Genomic DNA, 26511 nt, shown 5'->3' with positions numbered 1-26511 from the left:
TGGTTCTTTGAGAAAATCAACAAGATAGATAAACCCTTAGCCAGACTAACGAGAGGACACAGAGAGTGTGTCCAAATTAACAAAATCAGAAATGAAAAGGGAGACATAACTACAGATTCGGAGGAAATTCAAAAAATCATCAGATCTTACTATAAAAACCTATATTCAACAAAATTTGAAAATCTTCAGGAAATGGACAATTTCCTAGACAGATACCAGGTATCGAAGTTAAATCAGGAACAGATAAACCAGTTAAACAACCCCATAACTCCTAAGGAAATAGAAGCAGTCATTAAAGGTCTCCCAACCAAAAAGAGCCCAGGTCCAGACGGGTTTAGTGCAGAATTCTATCAAACCTTCATAGAAGACCTCATACCAATATTATCCAAACTATTCCACAAAATTGAAACAGATGGAGCCCTACCGAATTCCTTCTACGAAGCCACAATTACTCTTATACCTAAACCACACAAAGACACAACAAAGAAAGAGAACTTCAGACCAATTTCCCTTATGAATATCGACGCAAAAATACTCAATAAAATTCTGGCAAACCGAATTCAAGAGCACATCAAAACAATCATCCACCATGATCAAGTAGGCTTCATCCCAGGCATGCAGGGATGGTTTAATATACGGAAAACCATCAACGTGATCCATTATATAAACAAACTGAAAGAACAGAACCACATGATCATTTCATTAGATGCTGAGAAAGCATTTGACAAAATTCAACACCCCTTCATGATAAAAGTCCTGGAAAGAATAGGAATTCAAGGCCCATACCTAAACATAGTAAAAGCCATATACAGCAAACCAGTTGCTAACATTAAACTAAACGGAGAGAAACTTGAAGCAATCCCACTAAAATCAGGGACTAGACAAGGCTGCCCACTCTCTCCCTACTTATTCAATATAGTTCTTGAAGTTCTAGCCAGAGCAATCAGACAACAAAAGGAGATCAAAGGGATACAGATCGGAAAAGAAGAGGTCAAAATATCACTATTTGCAGATGACATGATAGTATATTTAAGTGATCCCAAAAGTTCCACCAGAGAACTACTAAAGCTGATAAACAACTTCAGCAAAGTGGCTGGGTATAAAATTAACTCAAATAAATCAGTTGCCTTCCTCTATACAAAAGAGAAACAAGCCGAGAAAGAAATTAGGGAAACAACACCCTTCATAATAGACCCAAATAATATAAAGTACCTCGGTGTGACTTTAACCAAGCAAGTAAAAGATCTGTACAATAAGAACTTCAAGACACTGAGGAAAGAAATTGAAGAAGACCTCAGAAGATGGAAAGATCTCCCATGCTCATGGATTGGCAGGATTAATATGGTAAAAATGGCCATTTTACCAAAAGCAATCTACAGATTCAATGCAATCCCCATCAAAATACCAATCCAATTCTTCAAAGAGTTAGACAGAACAATTTGCAAATTCATCTGGAATAACAAAAAACCCAGGATAGCTAAAGCTATCCTCAACAATAAAAGGACTTCAGGGGGAATCACTATCCCTGAACTCAAGCAGTATTACAGAGCAATAGTGATAAAAACTGCATGGTATTGGTACAGAGACAGACAGATAGACCAATGGAATAGAATTGAAGACCCAGAAATGAACCCACACACCTATGGTCTCTTGATTTTTGACAAAGGAGCCAAAACCATCCAATGGAAAAAAGATAGTATTTTCAGCAAATGGTGCTGGTTCAACTGGAGGGCAACATGTAGAAGAATGCAGATCGATCCATCCTTATCACCCTGTACAAAGCTTAAGTCCAAGTGGATCAAGGACCTCCACATCAAACCAGACACACTCAAACTAATAGAAGAAAAACTAGGGAAGCATCTGGAACACATGGGCACTGGAAAAAATTTCCTGAACAAAACACCAATGGCTTATGCTCTAAGATCAAGAATCGACAAATGGGATCTCATAAAACTGCAAAGCTTCTGTAAGGCAAAGGACACTGTGGTTAGGACAAAACGGCAACCAACAGATTGGGAAAAGATCTTTACCAATCCTACAACAGATAGAGACCTTATTTCCAAAATATACAAAGAACTCAAGAAGTTAGACCGCAGGGAAACAAATAACCCTATTAAAAAATGGGGTTCAGAGCTAAACAAAGAATTCACAGCTGAGGAATGCCGAATGGCTGAGAAACACCTAAAGAAATGTTCAACATCTTTAGTCATAAGGGAAATGCAAATCAAAACAACCCTGAGATTTCACCTCACACCAGTGTGATTGGCTAAGATCAAAAACTCAGGTGACAGCAGATGCTGGCGAGGATGTGGAGAAAGAGGAACACTCCTCCATTGTTGGTGGGATTGCAGACTGGTAAAACCATTCTGGAAATCAGTCTGGAGGTTCCTCAGAAAATTGGACATTGAACTGCCTGATGATCCAGCTATACCTCTCTTGGGCATATACCCAAAAGATGCCTCAACATATAAAAGAGACACGTGCTCCACTATGTTCATCGCAGCCTTATTTATAATAGCCAGAAGCTGGAAAGAACCCAGATGCCCTTCAACAGAGGAATGGATACAGAAAATGTGGTACATCTACACAATGGAATATTACTCAGCTATCAAAAACAACGAGTTTATGAAATTCGTAGGCAAATGGTTGGAACTGGAAAATATCATCCTGAGTGAGCTAACCCAATCACAGAAAGACATACATGGTATGCACTCATTGATAAGTGGCTATTAGCCCAAATGCTTGAATTACCCTAGATCCCTAGAACAAACGAAACTCAAGACGGATGATCAAAATGTGAATGCTTCACTCCTTCTTTAAATGAGGAAAAAGAATACCCTTGGCAGGGAAGGGAGAGGCAAAGATTAAAACAGAGACTGAAGGAACACCCATTCAGAGCCTGCCCCACATGTGGCCCATACATATACAGCCACCCAATTAGACAAGATGGATGAAGCAAAGAAGTGCAGACCGACAGGAGCCGGATGTAGATCGCTCCTGAGAGACACAGCCAGAATACAGCAAATATAGAGGCGAATGCCAGCAGCAAACCACTGAACTGAGAATAGGTCCCCTATTGAAGGAATCAGAGAAAGAACTGGAAGAGCTTGAAGGGGCTCGAGACCCCAAAAGTACAACAATGCCAAGCAACCAGAGCTTCCAGGGACTAAGCCACTACCTAAAGACTATACATGGACTGACCCTGGACTCTGACCCCATAGGTAGCAATGAATATCCTAGTAAGAGCACCAGTGGAAGGGGAAGCCCTGGGTCCTGCTAAGACTGAACCCACAGTGAACTAGTCTATGGGGGGAGGGCGGCAATGGGGGGAGGGTTGGGAGGGGAACACCCATAAGGAAGGGGAGGGGGGAGGGGGATGTTTGCCCGGAAACCGGGAAAGGGAATAACACTCGAAATGTATATAAGAAATACTCAAGTTAATAAAAAAAAAAAAAAAAGAAAAAAAAAAAAAGAAAGGATTTCTTTGGACTTTCAGAGGGTTAGAATCCTGTAAAGCAGAAAGAAGGCAGTAGTTGGAAGGCTTGGTAGCTAGAGAGAAGCTCAGGACTCACATCTCAAACTGAATGAATGCATGCATACATGTATAAGTTTATGTATGTATGTATGTATGTATGTATGTATGTATGCATGTTTGTATATATGTGTACCATATGTGTGCTTAACTGGAATTATAATGGTTGAGAATCATCATGTGAATGCTTGGAATGAATCAAACCTTAGTGTTTTTTAAGAGAAGCAAGTGATTTTAAACACTAAGCTGAGTATCCATCTTTCTTTTAAAGTATTTTTCCTTGTTTCATTTTTTTCCATTCCTTCTTTCCTCTTCACATTTCTTACTTCCTCAATTTGATATTCCTTCTTCTGTTTTCCATCCTCTTCTTTCTTTCTTCTTCCTCTCCTTCCCCTTTCTCTTCTTTCTTTCTCTTCTTATATTCTACTTCCCTTGTTTATTTTGTTGTTGGTGCACAGAATTTATTGTTTTCTCAGGATTGAATCACAGGTAGTTTTATTATTATTTCTGTAAAACTCACCTGTTGATTTTTAATGGAAGCCTGTCATGAGAGCATCTAAACACTTGTGGTTTGAAAGGTCTAAGTTGGTCCTTGAGCTTCTATGTTGATTTCCTTCCCAGTGATTACTTCCTGTCTTAGATAGTACTTTTGACTGTTGATTTGATATGGGTAGTCTCAAGCACCTATATCCAGGCAATTTATTTCCTTATTTGATGACTATTTTGCATAGGTCCCTAGAGGCCAGCCCAGCTGCCCATGCTTTATAAACCAGGCATTTGCAGTGATATCTGAATTGCATAAGACCAGCATGGGCGTCAGGATGGAATCACATACTCAGGTCTTCATATTCCTGCTGCTCTGGTTGTCTGGTGAGACATTTAAAAGTATTGTAACATCTTAAAAATAATTCCTTCGTGTAGCAACAGCTATTTCCTATAGGAAGCTAATAGTATGCAGAAAATGTCATTAGAAAAGACATTTTAGATTTCAAGGTTTGTATCAGGAGCTCTTTGTGTGTGTAAGTGTATAATCATTATTTATTTCTGATTACAGGTGCAGATGGGGACACTGTGATGACCCAGTCTCCCGCATCCATGTCCACGTCAGTGGGAGAGAGGGTCACCGTGAACTGCAAGGCCAGTCAGAGTGTGGGTACTGTTGTTGCCTGGTTCCAACAGAAACCAGGGCAGTCTCCTAAACGACTGATCTACTTGGCAACCAATCGGCACACTGGGGTCCCTGATCGCTTCACAGGCAGTGGATTTGGGAGAGATTTCACTCTTACCATCAGCAATGTGGAGGCTGAAGACCTGGCTGTTTATTACTGTCTGCAGTATGGCTCCATTCCTCCCACAGTGTTTCAACCTCATACAGAAACCTCCTCTGCTATTCTAACCAGCTGCATGCACCACACAGCCCTTGACCTACACACTTTCCTTCTGCCTACAGCTGCTATGCCTAACTGATGCCAAGTTTGGCAGAAAATTAATGAGCCGATCCTTTGAATTGGAAAGTCCTTATGGCAAGAAGAAGTAAAGACCTTTGTATTTTTAAATATCTCATGCTTAAATTGTGTGTATTGAACATGACAAATTTATTATCTTATATTCTTGAATGAAAAGTTCCAACATGAGTCTCCATGGGCTAAATCACGAGCCTCTGATATATTCCCACTGGAGGATACAGAAGAGAACTTGGCTTATGGTTAGCTCAGCTGCAAGAGCTCTTTCTCACTTTTTCACTCTTGCCAATTTCCCTCAAGTTGTCCTTTGGGTTAACTTTATTTATTTGAATAGGTAGTTGAGTTTCATAAAACAAATATATTAAAAGTATATCACAAATTTTGACAATCTTCACTTCCCTTCTTTCTTTCTGTCACCACATTTCTCTCCAACTAACATCCTTCCAATTCCTAGTCTTCCACCTATTTCCATGTGACATACGCATGTGCACACACACACACACACACACACACACACACACACACACACACACACAGAGAGAGAGAGAGAGAGAGAGAGAGAAAGAGAGAGAGAGAGAGAGAGAGATGCACACAGAGTTTTATGAATCTATAAAAACATAGGGTCCAAATCAGAGAAAACATGAGGTTTGTCTTTAACAACATATATAATCTATGGTTCCTACTCCTAGGCCACTTCTACCTCTGTTGTCTTCTCATCTACTTTCCAAATGTGGAGAATGTGATACCCCATTCTATACCATACCTCACTATACTACTCTAATGATGAATGGTTTTTTTATGCTAATTAAAATTGCAGCAGTTTATTAAAAATTTGTTTTACAATCCAGCCATTTAAAACATCTGTACACCAACAAACAGAGCAGCCTCACTCCAAGAATCATAAGTGACATATCTTTAAAGGAATATATTTATAGTTGGATGTAATTATTTTTGAAGAATTTTGCACCAAATTATGTTTTGTTATGAGTATTTTGATTTTTCTATTTTTACCCACAGGGAAAAAATTTTAAAACAAGTATCTCACATTCATTTTATGGATCATAGGACTTCACTCACTGAATCTGCCATGTTTGTCTGAAGTACAGCTCTTTTCTTGCAAGTGTCTTTAAGATTAATTAAATGCAAATGAAACCCTGTGAATCATGGGGATACCTGCCAGACCCCTTTTTAATACCTTCACTTAAAAACTCCTTTGCCAGAGAGTCATTAATTTGCTAAAAGTGCTAAAGCAGTTCTTTGCCTACAGCAACTTTGAGATGGCTGCCTAATTAGTTCAGTAGCTTTCTGATACTCTTTCTAGGCCCTGTAGCCCTTTGACAACACAAGAAGACTCTGCTGATAACCTGGCAACCCAGGTAGAAAGCCAAGTGTGAGTGTTTGAAGCTTCAGTTTGGCTGCCATCATGTCGCAGAAAGACAAATTTCAGGAACCATGTCATCCAGTACAAAGAATAAAAACAGATTCAACCGGAAATTCAGTGTGGCACCACATATTGGATACATGAGTGTGGTTATTCAACAGGCCACTTATTATTTTTTGGACAGTCTCCTTCACATTACTGTGTAACCATAACATCTGTATTTAGTTTGTGTTGCGGTGGTGGCAGGGGTTGGAGATCTGAAGCTGCCACAGGTTTGTGGCAGATGGCTCTGTGTCACCTGTGACAAGCAGCCAGGCTCAGCTTCCTCTGCAGACTTTCTTTTCTTTCTGATCAGGTAAATATGGGCATAGTCTGGAATGTTCTTCAGATTCATTCTTCAGCTGCAAGTTTGTGATTTAGCCCCATCTGTTACAAATCTTCCCTGGGTTCTGTTGTGAGCAGAGACCTGAATTTACCACGTAGGGCTGCCCAAGAAAATGGAGCCATTTCACTCTTAAAAAGATTTTTCTTGTAATATCTGGTCTCTCACAGAAACTGTTGAGCCTTTTTGAAAACTGTTCAGGTGTGGAATACATATACTCAGCTGGAAAGATTTCAGGATAAACCAAGTATTTGGGAAAGAGTGGGTAACAGCCACAGTACACAGCTTCGAACATTGCTACTCCAAAGAATTCATGGTTGGCTGTTGAGATGACAACATCAGCTATGCACAGTACTCAGAAATAGTCTTTTTTACAGGGTAAGTAGTCCCAGTGCAAGACTGAATAGCCTAGTGCCTTTTTGGTTTCTGAAAATATATCTGGTATATCTGTAAAAGTTTCTCCAAGGACAGAGACATGGAAATTGAGCCTTAACTCTTTTAGATGCATTAATACCTTTAAACATGTCTCTAGACCTTTGTTGTGCTCCCACCTGGGAGGCCATGTAATATGCAGTAGTCTTTACTGAACTCCAGCTCCACATAAAAGGGTGCTGGGATCAAGAGCCAGGTTTTCTTCACTCACAGGAAGAGAGCCTGATTTATGGATTGTTGGGTTGTCCAGGGTTTCTTGTCCAGCATCAAGGCCAGGGTTTTCATCAGACTTTGATTCAAAATTCTCCAGTGACTTCTTTGAAACCCAGTGCTCTGGTTGGTGAGGAAGTGTCACAGATAGAGCTGCAGCATCATTTCCAATAAGGTTGAGCATCCCCCTTAAGTGGGCATGAATTTGCTCGCATCAGGAAATCTGATGGGAAAATAAATAACTTGACACTTGGGTCTGAGAATGCTTTCCAGATCCTTAGGCCTGTGATTAGGAATCAGCTTCAGGAATTGTCCAATAGAAGTAAGAAATGATTCCATATTAAAAGTGGAATTGAATAGCACAACATCAGCCATCAAACATGAGAGAATTTGGTTATATCCATAATGAAAATCCCTCTCCTGATATTTCTCAACATGATATACCAACTGCTTTTCATGGAAGAACAAGATCATCTTCAATTTTCCCAGATCAGGCAGAATTGCAGGCAGTTCAGTCAGGTTGAGTACTGAGCTTGCAAAGAGGATCCTTTAGTGCTCACTGCTGGGAATAATCTGTGAGAAGTGTAATGCTGCTGTGCATGCTCTCCAACGCCATTTCTTTGCTGGAAAGGTGTACAGCACACAGTCGTCTACTTCTCAGAGCAGCTCTACAAGCTGTCGATGGGAGCCTCCATAAAATAACTCAATGATGAGAATACTCATTGGCTTGATCAAACCCTCAGACTTATGATCCAGGTGTACTGATATCTGATCTGGTACCTTCTCCTTCTCCCCCTCCCCTTCCCCCCTTCTCTTCCTCCTCCACAGCTCCTTGAGTATGATTTTTTTTTTATTAACTTGAGTATTTCTTATTTACATTTTGAATGTTATTCCCTTTCCCGGTTTCCGGGCAAACATGCCCCTAATCCCTCCCCCTCCCCTTCTTTATGGGTGTTCCCCTCCCCACCCTCCCCCCATTGCTGCCCTCCTCCCAACAATCACGTTCACTGGGGGTTCAGTCTTAGCAGGACCAAGGGCTTCCCCTTCCACTGGTGATCTTACTAGGATATTCATTGCTACCTATGAGGTCAGAGTCCAGGGTCAGTCCATGTACAGTCTTTAGGTAGTGGCTTAGTCCCTGGAAGCTCTAGTTGCTTGGCATTGTTGTTCATAAGGGGTCTCGAGCCCCTTCAAGCTCTTCCAGTTCTTTCTCTGATTCCTTCAACGGGGGTCCTATTCTCAGTTCAGTGGTTTGCTGCTGGCATTCACCTCTGTATTTGCTATATTCTGGCTGTGTCTCTCAGGAGACATCTACATCCGGCTCCTGTCGGCCTGCACTTCTTTGCTTCATCCATCTTGTCTAATGGGGTGGCTGTATATGTATGGGCCACATGTGGGGCAGGCTCTGAATGGGAGTTCCTTCTGTCTCTGTTTTAATTTTTGCCTCTCTATTTCCTGCCAAGGGTATTCTTGTTCCCCCTTTTAAAGAAGGAGTGAAGCATACACGTTTTGATCATCCGTCTTGAGTTTCATATGTTCGAGGCATCTAAGGTAATTCAAGCATTTGGGCTAATAGCCACTTATCAATGAGTGCATACCATATGTGTTTTTCTGTGATTGGGTTACCTCACTCAGGATGATATTTTCCTGTTCCAACCATTTGTCTATGAATTTCATAAAGGCATTGTTTTTGATAGCTGAGTAATATTCCATTGTGTAGATGTACAACATTTTCTGTATCCATTCCTCTGTTGAAGGGCATCTGGGTTCTTTCCAGCTTCTGGCTATTATAAATAAGGCTGCTATGAACATAGTGGAGCACCTGTCTTTTTTATACATTGGGGCATCTTTTGGGTATATGCCCAAGAGAGGTATAGCTGGATCCTCAGGGAGTTCAATGTCCAATTTTCTGAGGAACCTCCAGACTGATTTCCAGAATGGTTGTACCAGTCTGCAATCCCACCAACAATGGAGGAGTGTTCCTCTTTCTCTACATCCTCACCAGCATTTGCTGTCACCTGAGTTTTTGATCTTAGCCATTCTCACTGGTGAGAGGTGAAATCTCAGGGTTGTTTTGATTTGCATTTCCCTTATGACTAAAGATGTTGAACATTTCTTTAGGTGTTTCTCAGCCATTCGGCATTCCTCAGCTGTGAATTCTTTGTTTAGTTCTGAACCCCAGTTTTTAATAGGGTTATTTGTCTCCCTGTGGTCTAACTTCTTGAGTTCTTTGTATATTTTGGGTATAAGGCCTCTATCTGTTGTAGGATTGGTAAAGATCTTTTCCCAATCTGTTGGTTGCTGTTTTGTCCTAACCACAGTGTCCTTTGCCTTACAGAAGCTTTGCAGTTTTGTGAGATCCCATTTGTCGATTCTGGATCTTAGAGCACAAGCCATTGGTGTTTTTTTCAGGAAATTTTTTCCAGTGCCCATGTTTTTGAGATGCTGCCCTAGTTTTTCTTCTATTAGTTTGAGTGTATCTGGTTTGATGTGGAGGTCCTTGATACACTTGGACTTAAGCTTTGTACAGGGTGATAAGCATGGATCGATTTGCATTCTTCTACATGTTAACCTCCAGTTGAACCAGCACCATTTACTGAAAATGCTATCTTTTTTCCATTGAATGGTTTTGGCTCCTTTGTCAAAAATCAGGTGCCCATAGGTGTGTGGGTTCATTTCTGGGTCTTCAATTCTGATCCATTGGTCTATTTGTCTGTCTCTGTACCAATACCATGCAGTTTTTATCACTATTGCTCTGTAATATTGCTTGAGTTCAGATATAGTGATTCCCCCTGAAGTCCTTTTATTGTTGAGGATAGTTTTAGCTATCCTGGGCTTTTTGCAAATTGAATTTGCAAATTGTTCTGTCTAACACTTTGAAGAATTGGATTGGTATTTTGATGGGGATTGCATTGAATCTGTAGATCGCTTTTGGTAAAATGGCCATTTTTACTATATTGATCCTGCCAATCCATGAGCATGAGAGATCTTTACATCTTCTGAGGTCTTCTTCAATTTCTTTCTTCAGAGTCTTGAAGTTCTTATCGTACAGATCTTTTACTTGCTTGGTTAAAGTCACACCGAGGTACTTTACATAGTTTGGGTCTATTATGAAGGGTGTCATGTCCCTAATTTCTTTCTCGGCTTGTTTCTCTTTTGTGTAGAGGAAGGCTACCGATTTATTTGAGTTAATTTTATACCCAGCCACTTTGCTGAAGTTGTTTATCAGCTTTGGTAGTTCTCTGGTGGAACTTTTGGGATCACTTAAATATACTATCATATCATCTGCAAATAGTGATATTTTGACTTCTTCTTTACCAATCTGTATCCCCTTGATTTCCTTTTGTTGTCTGATTGCTCTGGCTAGAACTTCAAGAACTATATTGAATAAGTAGGGAGAGAGTGGGCAGCCTTGTCTAGTCCCTGATTTTAGTGGGATTGCTTCAAGTTTCTCTCCATTTAGTTTAATGTTAGCAACTGGTTTGCTGTATATGGCTTTTACTATGTTTAGGTATGGGCCTTTAATTCCTATTCTTTCCAGGACTTTTATCATGAAGGGGTGTTGAATTTTGTCAAATGCTTTCTCAGCATCTAATGAAATGATTATGTGGTTTTGTTCTTTCAGTTTGTTTATATAATGGATCACGTTGATAGTTTTCCGTATATTAAACCATCCCTGCATGCCTGGGATGAAGGCTACTTGATCATGGTGGATTATTATTTTGATATGCTCTTGGATTTGGTTTGCCAGAATTTTATTGAGTAATTTTGTGTCAATATTCACAAGGGAAATTGGTCTGAAGTTCTCTTTCTTTGTTGGGTCTTTGTGTGGTTTAGGTATAAGAGTAATTATGGCTTCATAGAAGGAATTCGGTAGTGCTCCATCTGTTTCAATTTTGTGGAATAGTTTTGATAGTATTGGTATGAGGTCTTCTGTGAAGGTCTGATAGAATTCTACACTAAACTCATCTGGACCTGGGCTCTTTTTGGTTGGGAGACCTTTAATGACTGCTTCTATTTCCTTAGGAGTTATGGGGTTGTTTAACTGGTTTATCTGTTCCTGATTTAACTTCGGTACCTGGTATCTGTCTAGGAAATTGTCCATTTCCTGCAGATTTTCAAGTTTTGTTGAATATAGGCTTTTGTAGTAAGACCTGATGATTTTTTGAATTTCCTCTGAATCTGTAGTTATGTCTCCCTTTTCATTTCTGATTTTGTTAATTTGGAAACACTCTCTGTGTCCTCTTGTTAGTCTGGCTAAGTCTTTATCTATCTTGTTGATTTTCACAAAGAACCAACTTTTGGTTCTGTTGACTCTTTGTATGGTCCTTTTTGTTTCTACTTGGCTGATTTCAGCTCTGAGTTTGATTATTTCCTGTCTTCTATTCCTCCTGGGTGTATTTGCTTCTTTTTGTTCTAGAGCTTTTAGGTGTGCTGTCAATCTGCTGACATATGCTCTCTCCTGTTTCTTTCTGCAGACACTCAGCGCTATGAGTTTTCCTCTTAGCACAGCTTTCATTGTGTCCCATAAGATTGGGTATGTTGTACCTTCATTTTCATTAAATTCTAAAAAGTCTTTAATTTCTTTCTTTATTTCTTCCTTGACCAGGTTATCATTGAGTAGAGCATTGTTCAATTTCCACGTATATGTGGGCATTCTTCCCTTATTGTTATTGAAGACCAGTTTTAGGATGTGGTGGTCTGATAGCACGCATCGTATTATTTCTATCTTTCTGTACCTGTTGAGGTCTGTTTTTTGACCAATTAGAAGGTCAATTTTGGAGAAAGTACCATGAGGAGCTGAGAAGAAGGTATATCCTTTTGCTTTAGGATAGAATGTTCTATAAATATCTGGTAAGTCCATTTGGTTCATGACGTCTCTTTGTCTGTCTACATCTCTTTTTATTTCTGTTTCCATGATCTGTCCATTGATGAGAGTGGGGTGTTGAAACCTCCTACTATTATTGTGTTAGGTGCAATGTGTATTTTGAGCTTTAGTAAGGTTTTTTACATATGTAGGTTCCCTTGTATTTGGGGCATAGATATTTAGGATTGAGAGTTCATCTTGTTGGATTTTTCCTTTGTTGAATATGAAGTGTCCTTCCTTATCTTTTTTGATGACTTTTAGTTGAAAATTGATTTTATTTGATATTAGAATGGCTACTCCAGCTTGTTTCTTCTGACCATTTGCTTGGAAAATTGATTCCCAGCCTTTCACTCTGAGGTAGTGTCTGTCTTTGTCTCTGAGGTGTGTTTCCTGTACGCAGCAGAATGCATGATCCTCATTGCGTATCCAGTCTTTAATCTATGTCTTTTTATTTGGGAGTTGAGACCATTGATGTTGAGAGATATTAAGGAATAGTGATTATTGCTTCCTGTTATATTCGTATTTGGATGTGAGGTTATGTTTGTGTGCTTTTCTTCTCATTGTTTTGTTGCCAAGACGATTAGTTTCTTGCTTTTTCTAGGGTGTAGCTTGCCTCCTTATGTTGGGCTTTACCATTTATTATCCTTTGTAGTTCTGGATTTGTAGAAAGTTATTGTGTAAATTTGGTTTTGTCATGGAATATCTTGGTTTCTCCATCTATGTTAATTGAGAGTTTTGCAGGATACAGTAACCTGGGCTGGCATTTGTGTCCTCTTAGGGTCTGTATGACATCTGTCCAGGATCTTCTGGCTTCCATATTCTCTGGGAAAAAGTCTGGTGTGATTCTGATAGGTCTGCCTTTATATGTTACTTGACCTTTTTCCCTTACTGCTTTTAATATCGTTCTTTATTTTGTGCATTTGGTGTTTTGACTATTATGTGTCAGGAGGTGTTTCTTTTCTGGTCCAATCTATTTGGAGTTCTGTAGGCTTCTTGTATGCCTATGGGTATCTCCTTTTTTTGGTCAGGGAAGTTTTCTTTTATGATTTTGTTGAAGATATTTACTGGTTCTTTGAGCTGGGAGTCTTCACTCTCTTCTATACCTATCATCCTTAGATTTGATGTTCTCATTGAGTCCTGGATTTCCTGTATGTTTTGGACCATTAGCTTTTTCCGCTTTACATTATCTTTGACGGTTGAGTCGAAGATTTCTATGGAATCTTCTGCCCTGAGATTCTCTCTTCTATCTCTTGTATTCTGTTGGTGATGCTTGTATCTACGGCTCCTTGTCTCTTCCTTTGGTTTTCTATATCCAGGGTTGTTTCCATGTGTTCTTTCTTGATTGCTTCTATTTCCGTTTTTAATTCCTTCCATTGTTTGGTTGTGTTTTCCTGGAATTCTTTCAGGGATTTTTGTGATTCTTCTCTGTAGGCTTCTACTTGTTTATTTATGTTTTCCTGTGTTTCTCTAAGTGAGTTCTTCATGTCTTTCTTGAAGTCCTCCAGCATCATGATCAAATATGATTTTGAAACTAGATCTTGCTTTTCTGGTGTGTTTGGATATTCCGTGTTTGCTTTGGTGGGAGAATTGGGCTCTGATGATGCCATGTAGTCTTGCTTTCTGTTGCTTGGGTTCCTGCGCTTGCCTCTCACCATCAGATTATCTCTAGTGTTACTTTGTTCTGCTACTTCTGACAGTGGCTAGACTGTCCTATAAGCCTGTGTGTCTGGAGTGCTGTAGACCTTTTTTCCTGTTTTCTTTCAGCCAGTTATGGGGACAGAGTATTCTGCTTTCGGGCGTGTAGTTTTTCCTATCTACAGGTCTTCAGCTGTTCCTGTGGGCCTGTGTCTTGAGTTCACCAGGCAGGTCACTTGCAGCAGAAAAATTGGTCTTACCTGCGGTCCTGAGGCTCAAGTTTGCTCGTGGGGTGTTGCTTATGAGCTCTCCATGGCGGCAGCAACCAGGAAGATCTGTGCCGCCCTTTCCGGTAGCTTCCGTGCACCAGGGTTCCAGATGGCGTTTGGTGTTTTCCTCTGGAGTCAGAGATGTGGGCCGAGTGTAGACTCTTCTTGTTTCCCAGGCGTGTCTGCCTCTCTGAGTGTTTAGCTCTCCCTCCCACGGGATTTGGGTGCAGAGAACTGTTTCATATGATTTTTTTTTTAATCAAGAGAGTTGAGTTTCTTTTTCTCTCTTAGAATAATTTACAGTGTCTGATATTTGTTGTGAGAAATACTTTGTTGTTCAATAAAAACAACATGCTAACTAATCTCAACCATGCATTAATTAAAAATTAGTTGACACTTTATTTTTTCCTTGCAATTTGTTTTGGAGACAAAGTATCATGACCTGCCTATTCCGCAAGTAGATTTTGATCTCACAACATTTCACCTACCTCTTTCTTAGCACTGAGATCAATGGTATGGGCCACCACACCCAGCTTTGAGCACCATTTTTGAAACACAGTGATAAAACAGGGCCAGAGTCCTTCAGGTTATAAATAGTTGTTTGAGAACTTCAAATATTTTACATCAATCTGCTTATAAATAGGTCCTTCGTAGCTTGCTCGCTGTGTCTACGTCTATAGTATGAACACAGGTGTGTCAGATGCATCCAAGGAAAATCATTAACTTGCATGTTGTGCTAAGTGTGTTGTTTCTTCACTGTGACAAGGCATCTTATGAAACAAAGAGAGGACCATTCATTTTATCTCATAATTTAAGTCCATGTTTATTTGGTTTTATTGTTCTGGGTTAAAGGTGAGGTTGAATATCATGGAGGAAGTAGATGGCAGGAGAGTGGTGTACACCTCATCATAATAGGAAACCAGAGAGAGAGAGAGAGAAGGGGCAAAGGATAAGCCATGTTTTCTTTCTTTCTCTCTTTCTCTCTTTCTTTCTTTTTTTCCTTCCTTCCTTCCTTCCTTCCTTCCTTCCTTCCTTCTTTCTTTCTTTCGTTACTTTCTTCTTCCTTCCTTCCTTCTCTCTCTCTCATTTTTCTTTCTTCTTTCCTTCCCTCCCTCCCTCTGTCCCTCCTTCCTTCCTTCTTTAAAAATAATTCTTCCCTCTTACATCATATGCCAACCACAGTTACCCCTCTTGACACTTCTTCTAGGCCCCACTCCCAACTTCCGTGCTCCTCTGTTTTATGGAAACAAACAACCAGACAAACAAACAAACAAACAAACAAACAAACAAACAAATGAACAGGCCTCCTAGGAATATCAACTGAACATGGGACCACAATTACAATAAAGTTAGGCACCAACCCTCATGCCAAGCTGTATGAAGCAACCCCGAGGGAGTAAAAGGGTCCCAAGAGTGAAAGACAATCCTCAACTTCCCTGTAAGGATTCAGACAAGAACACCCAGATATGCAGTACAACCAATTTAAGCTTACCTTGACTAACTTACAAACAAATGAGACTCAGATTATTATGGTTATTTTATTTGGCTTTGACAATCATTGGGGCTAACCCCTAATATACTCTTTTTGTGGCATGATGCACTACCTCCCCACAGATGTACCCCAAATACTTGCTGTTTTCTCGTCATGTGCTCTTGGTACTTATCTTCTCATAGTATCCTCTCCTCTTACCTCCTCATTCTTCCTCTTTCCTATTTTTCTACACCTAACCAGGCAACTCAGAATCTGTCAACCTGTAATCTCTGGTGTAGTCATTTTATTTAACCAACAGTTTTATATTAAGGCAAAGGTTTGCACAACAAAGGCTTGTAAATAGAAAAATTTACTCATAGGCTTAGACCTTTGCGTCCAAAATTTAGCACTAAAATTCATAGCAATAGACAAAACCTCAACAATTCCCTCATTTGTCTAAATTAAAAGGCTCTTTTTCTTATAATAATAAACAATATACAGTAGGAACAATTATTAAAATTTTTTTTATTAACTTGGGTATTTCTTATATACATTTCGAGTGTTATTCCCTTTCCCGGTTTCCGGGCAAAAATCCCCTCCCCCTCCCCCCTCCCCTTCCTTTTGGGTATTCCCCTCCCAACCCTCCCCCCATTGCCGCCCTCCCCCCACCAGTCTAGTTCACTGGGGGTTCAGTCTTAGCAGGACCCAGGGCTTCCCCTTCCACTGGTGCTCTTACTAGGATATTCATTGCTACCTATGCGGTCAGAGTCCAGGGTCAGTCCATGTATAGTCTTTAGGTAGTGGCTTAGTCCCTGGAAGCTCTGGTTGCTTGGCATTGTTGTACATATGGGGTCTTGAGCCCCTTCAAGCTCTTCCAGTTCTTTCTCTGATTCCATCAACGGGGGTCCTATTCTCAGTTCAGTGGTTTGCTGCTGGTATTCGCCTCTGTATTTGCTGTATTCTGGCTGTGTCTCTCAGGAGCGATCTACATCCGGCTCCTGTCGGTCTGCACTTCTTTGCTTCATCCATCTTGTCTAATTGGGTGGCTGTATATGTATGGGCCACATGTGGGGCAGGCTCTGAATGGGTGTTCCTTCAGTCTCTGTTTTAATCTTTGCCTCTCTCTTCCCTGCCAACGGTATTCTTGCTCCCCTTTTAAAGAAGGAGTGAAGCATTCACATTTTGACCATCCGTCTTGAGTTTCATTTGTTCTAGGCATCTAGGGTAATTCAAGCATTTGGGCTAATAGCCACTTATCAATGAGTGCACACCATGTATGTCTTTCTGTGATTGGGTTAGCTCACTCAGGATGATGTTTTCCAGTTCCAACCATTTGCCTACGAATTTCATAAAGTCATTGTTTTTGATAGCTGAGTAATATTCCATTGTGTAGATGTACCACATTTTCTGTATCCATTCCTCTGTTGAAGGGCATCTGGATTCTTTCCAACTTCTGGCTATTATAAATAAGGCTGCAATGAACATAGTGGAGCACGTGTCTTTTTTATATGTTGGGGCATCTTTTGGGTATATGCCCAAGAGAGGTATAGCTGGATCCTCAGGCAGTTCAATGTCCAATTTTCTGAGGATCCTGCAGACTGATTTCCAGAATGGTTGTACCAGTCTGCAATCCCACAAACAATGGAGGAGTGTTCCTCTTTCTCCGCATCCTCGCCAGCATCTGCTGTAAGCTGAGTTTTTGACCTTAGCCATTCTGACTGGTGTGAGGTGAAATCTCAGGGTTGTTTTGATTTGCATTTCCCTTATGACTAAAGATGTTGAACATTTCTTTAGGTGTTTCTCAGCCATTCGGCATTCCTCAGCTGTGAATTCTTTGTTTAGCTCTGAACCCCATTTTTTAATAGGGTTATTTGTCTCCCTGCGGTCTAACTTCTTGAGTTCTTTGTATATTTTGGGTATAAGGCCTCTATCTGTTGTAGGATTGGTAAAGATCTTTTCCCAATCTGTTGGTTGCCGTTTTGTCCTAACCACAGTGTCCTTTGCCTTACAGAAGCTTTGCAGTTTTATGAGATCCCATTTGTTGATTCTTGATCTTAGAGCATAAGCCATTGGTGTTTTGTTCAGGAAATTTTTTCCAGTGCCCATGTGTTCTAGATGCTGCCCTAGTTTTTCTTCTATTAGTTTGAGTGTGTCTGGTTTGATGTGGAGGTCCTTGATCCACTTGGACTTAAGCTTTGTACAGGGTGATAAGCATGGATCGATCTGCATTCTTCTACATGTTGACCTCCAGTTGAACCAGCACCATTTGCTGAAAATGCTATCTTTTTTCCATTGAATGGTTTTGGCTCCTTTGTCAATAATCAAGTGACCATAGGTGTGTGGGTTCATTTCTGGGTCTTCAATTCTATTCCATTGGTCTATCTGTCTCTGTACCAATACCATGCAGTTTTTATCACTATTGCTCTGTAATAGTGCTTGAGTTCAGGGATAGTGATTCCCCCTGAAGTCCTTTTATTTTTGAGGATAGTTTTAGCTATCCTGGGATTTTTGTTATTCCAGATGAATTTGCAAATTGTTCTGTCTAACTCTTTGAAGAATTGGATTGGTATTTTGATGGGGATTGCATTGAATCTGTAGATCGCTTTTGGTAAAATGGCCATTTTTACTATATTGATCCTGCCAATCCATGAGCATGGGAGATCTTTCCATCTTCTAACGTCTTCTTCAATTTCTTTCTTCAGTGTCTTGAAGTTCTTATTGTACAGATCTTTTACTTGCTTGGTTAAAGTCACACCGAGGTACTTTATATTATTTGGGTCTATTATGAAGGGTGTCATGTCCCTAATTTCTTTCTCGGCTTGTTTCTCTTTTGTGTAGAGGAAGGCTACTGATTTATTTGAGTTAATTTTATACCCAGCCACTTTGCTGAAGTTGTTTATCAGCTTTAGTAGTTCTCTGGTGGAACTTTTGGGATCACTTAAATATACTATCATATCATCTGCAAATAGTGATATTTTGACTTCTTCTTTTCCGATCTGTATCCCCTTGACCTCCTTTTGTTGTCTGATTGCTCTGGCTAGAACTTCAAGAACTATATTGAATAAGTAGGGAGAGAGTGGGCAGCCTTGTCTAGTCCCTGATTTTAGTGGGATTGCTTCAAGTTTCTCTCCATTTAGTTTAATGTTAGCAACTGGTTTGCTGTATATGGCTTTTACTATGTTTAGGTATGGGCCTTTAATTCCTATTCTTTCCAGGACTTTTATCATGAAGGGATGTTGAAAATTGTCAAATGCTTTCTCAGCGTCTAATGAAATGATCATGTGGTTTTGTTCTTTCAGTTTGTTTATATAATGGATCACGTTAATGATTTTCTGTATGTTAAACCATCCCTGCATGCCTGGGATGAAGCCTACTTGATCATGGTGGATGATTGTTTTGATGTGCTCTTGGATTCGGTTTGCCAGAATTTTATTGAGTATTTTTGCGTCGATATTCATAAGGGAAATTGGTCTGAAGTTCTCTTTCTTTGTTGGGTCTTTGTGTGGTTTAGGTATAAGAGTAATTGTGGCTTCGTAGAAGGAATTCGGTAGTGCTCCATCTGTTTCAATTTTGTGGAATAGTTTGGATAATATTGGTATGAGGTCTTCTATGAAGGTCTGATAGAATTCTGCACTAAACCCGTCTGGACCTGGGCTCTTTTTGGTTGGGAGACCTTTAATGACTGCTTCTATTTCCTTAGGAGTTATGGGGTTGTTTAACTGGTTCATCTGTTCCTGATTTAACTTCGGTACCTGGTATCTGTCTAGGAAATTGTCCATTTCCTGCAGATTTTCAAGTTTTGTTGAATATAGGCTTTTGTAGTAAGACCTGATGAGTTTTTGAATTTCCTCTGAATCTATAGTTATGTCTCCCTTTTCATTTCTGATTTTATTAATTTGGACACACTCTCTGTGTCCTCTTGTTAGTCTGGCTAAGGGTTTATCTATCTTGTTGATTTTCTCAAAGAACCAACTTTTGGTTCTGTTGATTCTTTCTATGGTCCTTTTTGTTTCTACTTGGTTGATTTCAGCTCTGAGTTTGATTATTTCCTGCCTTCTACTCCTCCTGGGTGTATTTGCTTCTTTTTGTTCATGCATTTGCAATGGTGAAAAATTAGCAAATGGTGAAGAGGAGCTGGTTATGGTGTCATGTAATCATGCAGTAAGGGGAAGGGGTAGGTAAATGGCAAATTCAGGATCACTGGAAACTAGAGAGTGATTTTCTGGTCAGCTTGGGATATAGAGAGAGAATCTGTACTTCTCCCTCAGAAGAAGACAGTAAAAAGTGAAAGAAGGCAAGAAGAGAAAGTGACTCCATTGTGGAAGATACTGTAGAGAAAGATGTGAGCATTTGATGTGGAGAAAAGAGCAGCTAATGAGTAAGACCATGGATGAGCATTCATGACGGACAGAGATGGGATCTGAAACTAAGCAGTAAATCAGCTGAAGGAGGCTTCCCTGTGTGATCCGGTATAGAGGGATTATGGAAACCTCTAGCAAATAAAAGTGGAAATGTGACATAAAGGTGAGAATGTCAACTTATGTCTGCAAGGCAACAAGAAGGACTTTAATAAAGAAACAAATTGAAAAGTTACAAAGCATCCATAAGACAAACACATATCATTTTCTTCACTGCTTCTCCCTTTTGGGCAACAAGACTTATAAAATTGCATAGATGAGTTGGCTGGGGAAAGACTCAGCTCAGAGACTGAGGCTCAGTGACCTGCTAGACAGATTTTTGCTTAGCTCTGGAGCACTGTGGGAGGAAGCTCCCTACTCTGCTGACAGTAATAGGTTGCAATATCATCAGCCTGCACAGGATTGATGGTGAGGGTAAAGTCTGTCTGAGACCCACTGCCACTGAATCTGGCAAGTACAACAGATGCTAGGTTGGATGCACCATAGATGAGGAGTTTGGATGGCTGTTTTGGTTTTTGTTAATTCCAGTTTATACACTTAAAAGTAAACATAGTGACACTCTAGCTGGCTCTGCATGAAATGCTGACTCTCTACCCTAGAGACAAACCAAAAATGCTGGAGACTGAGTCAGCGCAATATCCCCAGTCTAACCTGAAATGATAAACATGACTTTTGTTAGCGACATACTGAGAGCACCACCCTCACCTCACCCTGCAGTGTAAAAGCATCATATATGTGGAATCTGTAACAACAGTTATGAGCTACACTCTGGGAAGCCATAGAAATAACAGAGAAACTTGATACCACTTAAATGCCATAATTCAATGATCAGAACACAATGATTTCCACAGTAGTTGCTCTGAACATGGGACTCTCTCACCTGGTATCCAGAGCAGTAATAAAAGCAGCATAAAGCATGCTGATCCCATCTCTGAGAGCTATACTAGAGGCTGCATTGGACACTGGCATGATATCTCTACTTTAAACATAGTCTGAGGACGCTGCACTCTGGGTAATGTCTCAATATGCAATTCAGCTCAGAAAAACTGGGCTACAGTTCATAGGGACACCTGCTCTCAGGTCACCCTATGGCAATTAGATTTTGCAAAGAATTCCCTAGGGTATTACTACTATATCCCAAGGGATTTTTGTGGCTGGCCCTGTGAAATCATCACGTTCTGTCATTTGGAGGTTCCATGTGGGGAGTACATGGTCACTGCTCTGCTGTAAATAAAATGCAGGAGCACTGTGATCTTTCTGAATTACACTTTTTAAAAAATGACTTTATTTATATTTTATAGTATGTTTAGTTTGTATCTAAGTCTGAGCCCCACACATGTGCCTGTTACCCTTAGATTCCAAAACGAGGCATTTGATCTGCTGGAACGAGGCTTACAGAAGGTTCTCACTTGCCATATGGATGCTAGAATCTGAACCCATGTTCTCTCTAAGAGTAGGAAGGGCTCATAACCACTGAGAGATCTCTACAGCCCATCAAAACACTGTAGGGCTGCAGAGAGGGCTCAGCGGTTAAGAGCACTGACTGTTCTTCCAGAGGTCCTGAATTCAATTGCCAGCAACCACATGGTGGCCCACAACCATCTGTAATGGGATCTGATGCCCTCTTCTGGTGTGTCTGAAGACACCTATAGTGTACTCATATACATAAGACAAATAAATAACTCAAAAACAGCAATGTATTCTGCATTGTAATACTTCATAAAAGGGAAGGCAATCAGGTTTGCTAACAGAGAAAAAAGGATGTGTCAGATTAGATTAGGGATCGAAGGTTACTCTACAAAGAAGCTTTAATCTAAACATCATCAGGATTAAAAAGGACTGTGAGCTGTGGATGAAGAAGAAATCTAGAAACCTAAACGTAGAATGATTGAGGTTAAGGAAGCTCTCTCCATCGTCTCATCCCAATCCAAGGGTGAACCCACCTAATACCTTCAAAACCCAGGAAGGAATCCTTTCTTTTTTGATGATATTTTATTTATTTACATTTCAAAGTTTATCCCCCTTCCCAGCTTCCCCTACAGAATAGGGATCCTTTTCACCCTCCCTCTGCTTCTATGAGGGTGCTCCTCCACCCACCCACCAACTCCTCTCTCCTCTCCCTGGAATTCCCATACACTGGGACATTGCGCATTCACAGCACCAAGGGCCTCTCCTCCCATCCTCTGGTACATATGCAGCTGTATTCCTGGGCCACTCCACGTGTACTCTTTGGTTGGTAGTTTAGTCCCTGGGAGTTGTGAGGGGGACTGTTTGTTTGGTATTGTTCCTTCTATGAGGTTGCAAACCCCTTAAGCTCTTTTTTTAAAAAAGATTTATTTATTTTGCATATGTAAGCACACAGTCACTGTGTTCAGACACACCAGAAGAGGGCATGACAGATGGCTGTGAGCCACCATGTGGGTGTTAGGAATTGAACTTAGAACCTCTGGAAGAGCAGCTTTTAACTGCTGAGCCATCTCTGCAGGCCTCCGAGGAAGAAATCTTGACCCTGCAACCAGTAGTACTAGGTCAGAATCTGTGATTCCAGTGAATTATCATTCAGCTTTTTGGTTCCAACTTGTGGACAGAGAGGTAGATATCCTGGCAATGTTCCTACTATGAAACACAGGTCAGATAATGTAGGCATTGTGCCCCAGGAAGCAAAAAGCCATTTGAATATAGGAGAATGCAGACCATTTTCCATCACCTTTTTTTATGAGTGGTGATATATATTGTACTTAATACTTCTCTTAGGAGGCCATATGTCTCTGTTTTTCAGGTTCCAGTCAGAATGAGTCAAAATATCAGAAAATTGTAAGCATTTCTCCTTCTGGGGCACAGTGAGTTGCAATGTCTTATCAGATCATAGAATTACAAATTTATGAGGACTTAATGTCTCACTGAAAAGAGAAGAAGGTGTCCTTGACATTCTGTCTTTCCAACTGTGTCTGTGATGTTCTCTGAATTTTGAAGTCCTGTGTGCATGGAGGTCAGACATTCTGATTGGAGTAAAATGGAATCTAAAGTAATTTTGTATTTCAGTGACAGCAAGAGCACAACGTGTGGTGTTCTGTATAAATACCCTACCTGTAAATGTGAAAATAACACAAATGGTCTAAGAATACAGAAATAGTGCAGCTCCTGGGTGAGGAAAGACATCAGTATCATACTCAGCATTGAGCTCTTCTTGACACAACACTGACCTGTCATCAAGACTTGGCAACAGCTGTACTAGTGACAGGATGGTTATGGTAGTAAACATTCAATTTATGACTGGGACTGCTGACTGAGCCACAGAAGAATATTTGCATTCATTGGTATAAATATGATCAAAATCACATCCATTCAGAACCTGTGGGCTCTAGGGGAGAACTTAATATTGTTGTTTTGCTAAATGGTCGTGGTGTCAAACTGCATTTCTAAATATCTATGACCATTCCCACAGCTTAGTTCCAAACCTTCTTTCTGTAGTGATTATTGTTTAATAAAGTCTTATTGTTGCCATCAGGAGCCAGCTTTAAGGTCATAGCTTACCTCAGAATCCAGTGATGACAGTGATGTCACCCATAGGCCACAGGGACTATAGACTCTGTTGCCATGACAATCGTTATACATAGGCAGCAACCAGCCTTACTTGCACAGGATTACATCACAGCTCAAATAAAAGGCAGATCACTCCTGAACTCTCTTTTCACATTGTCTTCATTGCCCCCTTTTGTCCTTTTCCCCACAAATAAACCTCTCCCCTGGAATTGTACTGGCCTTGTTTGATCTGTCCAAATGAGCTGTGATTCTAACAAAACATTAGTGCCAAAACCTGGGAATTGCTAAATCCTTAGTCTCAGATGCTTCCCCTCAGCCTCATGCCACCTGGGGCCCTTCCACTGCCCCAGCCACTGATGCCACCTTGTGAATTTCTGATGCTGTAACTGCAGATCACTGCTACATGAAGCTTCAGGACTCACAGACTTCCATCATGTGAGCTGCTGCTGCTGTTGCTGCTGCTGCAGATCCTACAGACTTCTACCATGTGAGCTGCTGTGCTGCAGTCCACCACATGGGCTATATTCTCCTATGTGGGTTAAGTGCCTTTGGTCAAGTCTCAGTCAGACTGGCCCGGACAGGTCAACCAGCTCTACAGTTCCACTTTTCCTGTTTCCAGACTTACAAAATTCTCACACAAACAACAGTGGATTAAGGTTTTTTGTTCTGTTAGCAGGGAGTACCCAGATTTCCCAGAAAATGCCTGGCCAGCCTTTATGGGCCAAGGAGTTGCTATTTCCTGGCAGTCCATCTGACCAGCCTCCTAGCTGATGTACAAGATAGGACTTCAACTCTTGGGTGATTTGCCTCTCAAAAGCAGTTTCTGACCTGACCCCCTCAGATGCTTGCAGTCATTCAGAGAAGCCTAAGCTTAGGTAGAAATGCTTTCTGGTGAGTCCGGGAAATGCTCTAGCTTCTAGAGGGTTCATATGATGACCTGGATATCTAGCCTGTCTTGCATTTGTTGTTGAAATTTCTCAGAATGCCAGTATAAATAGTTCAATAATATCCCCGTTACCCAGTGGGCATCTCACTGTCTTCCACCTTGTCTCCAGGTTCCCCACCGGACTGTCTACTGGAAAACCTCAAATCTCTAAGGTTAATGCCCAACTTGAGGGTATCAATGCTAGTACACCTCTGCAATAACATCTGGATCCTGTACCCATTAGACAGTGGCTCTAAATGGACACTTAATGGCATATTAGATCCAATTATTTTATGGGATCTTAATACATACTATGCCCATGGCCTGGTAAAGGAAAAGAGGTCCCCTATACCCAAGCTTTTACCTATCTTTCTCCAACCCCTCTCTGTGTTCTTCTTTTTCCCCAACCCAACTTCTTCCATCCATGAAACCCCCAATCACATGGTGCTACAACCCTTGAACTTGCTAACAAATCACCTCCTTTCTGCCACAGACCTGTTTCCATGCCTCCAAAAACCCAAACTGCCACCTCACTTTCTTCTCATCAGACTAACCCAAAGCCTCCTTGCTCAACTTCTCCATAGCCCTCCCTTCTTCTTTGCCAGCTGCAGGTCACTCCAATCACCCTGCATTGGCACTTACCTTCAGCCCTCCCATCACCTCCTCTAAGGCCAGAGTCAAGCCCCCAAGTCCCTCTCCCCCAGGGACACCTGACCCAACATTGGTTCTTCCTTTAAGGGAAATTGCTGGGGAAGAAGGCCTTGTCAAAGTACATGTTCCCTTCTCAGTGAGTGAACTTTCTCAAATAGAAAGCAGACTTGGATCCCAAACTTCTAACTCCTCTGCCTTTATTAAGGAGTTTCAGTACATTACTCAGTCTTATAGTCTGACTTTCCATGTTGTACATATGATACTTACTAATAATTTACTTCTGGCCCATGTAGGTGAGTTTGGGAGCAGGCAAAAATGCATGCAGACAACTCATCAAACACATGGAGCATATCATTCAGATCTCAGGCTGTACCTGACCAAAATCTTCGATGGAATTATAATTCCCCAGGTGGTAATTTAGCCAGAGATAGATTCATAACCTGCCCCATGGATGGTCTCCATAGGACTGCCTTAAAAACCATTAAATTTTGAAATACTACAAGAGGTCATTCAGGACAAACAAAACCCATCTCAATCTTTAGAACTCCTTACAAAGGCCTTATTAGAATATACTAATCTTGACCCTGAAAACCCAGAAGTTAAACAACTTCTGATGACCCAATTTTTTCCCAGACCTTCCCCAACATAAAAGCAAAACTTAGGCAGCTGGAGAAGGGGGTCCTTAACTCCACAGGCAGCAGTTTTGGTGCTGCCCTTCAAAGCATACCACAAGAGAGGTGAAAGGCCCACAGATAAAAATACCATATGCTGGCAAAAGCTGTGTGACTAGCCCCAGCAGCTGCTCTGGACTCCTGGTCTTCTGAGACTCAGAGACTATTAAGCTCCTGCTACAGATGTGGTGGTCAGCAAGGTCTTGCCCTTACTTACACAAACCAATGGGCCCGTGTCCTATGTACTACCAGGAGGGACACTGGGCTGTCGATTTCCCTCATGTCATGCAGGACAGAAGGACATCACTCCCAGGTAACCCTCCAGCTAATCTAGGCTTGACTATGGATTACAGAAGAGGCCTGAGCTTCCCTGACCTCACCACTGCCATCACTAGCAGGGAACCTCAGGTAGTCATCATAGTATGTGGGCTGCCCATCTCCATCCTCTTGGACACTGGAACCACTTATTTGGTCTTGACAGAGTTTTGGGGACCCACTTCTTCCTCTCATTTTCATATTGTCCAGGTGCGAGAACAACCTTACCTTCCTCAACAGATCCCATCACTTAGTTGTATTCCAGAACCCCTTCGTTGCTAAACAAAATTTGTTGTCAACCAATTACTGTACCCTACCAGGTATATCACCAAAGCTAATTCCCCCC

At 40.9% G+C, this 26511-nt stretch overlaps 1 pseudogene and 1 gene segment (V, D, J or C); both read right to left on the bottom strand.

Moving 5' to 3' along the window:
* Positions 1-26511, bottom strand: part of LOC134478922 (immunoglobulin kappa variable 4-1-like) — an 801643-nt gene that overhangs the window by 271193 nt on the left and 503939 nt on the right.
* On the bottom strand, positions 6806-8123 carry Gtdc1-ps1 (glycosyltransferase-like domain containing 1, pseudogene 1; annotated as a pseudogene).

Source organism: Rattus norvegicus, chromosome 4, assembly GCF_021556685.1.
Source record: "Rattus norvegicus strain SHRSP/BbbUtx chromosome 4, alternate assembly SHRSP_T2T, whole genome shotgun sequence".
Taxonomy (NCBI): Eukaryota; Metazoa; Chordata; class Mammalia; order Rodentia; family Muridae; genus Rattus; species Rattus norvegicus.
The sequence above is the reverse complement of the archived record's forward strand: the minus strand, read 5'-3'. Positions and strand labels throughout refer to the sequence as shown.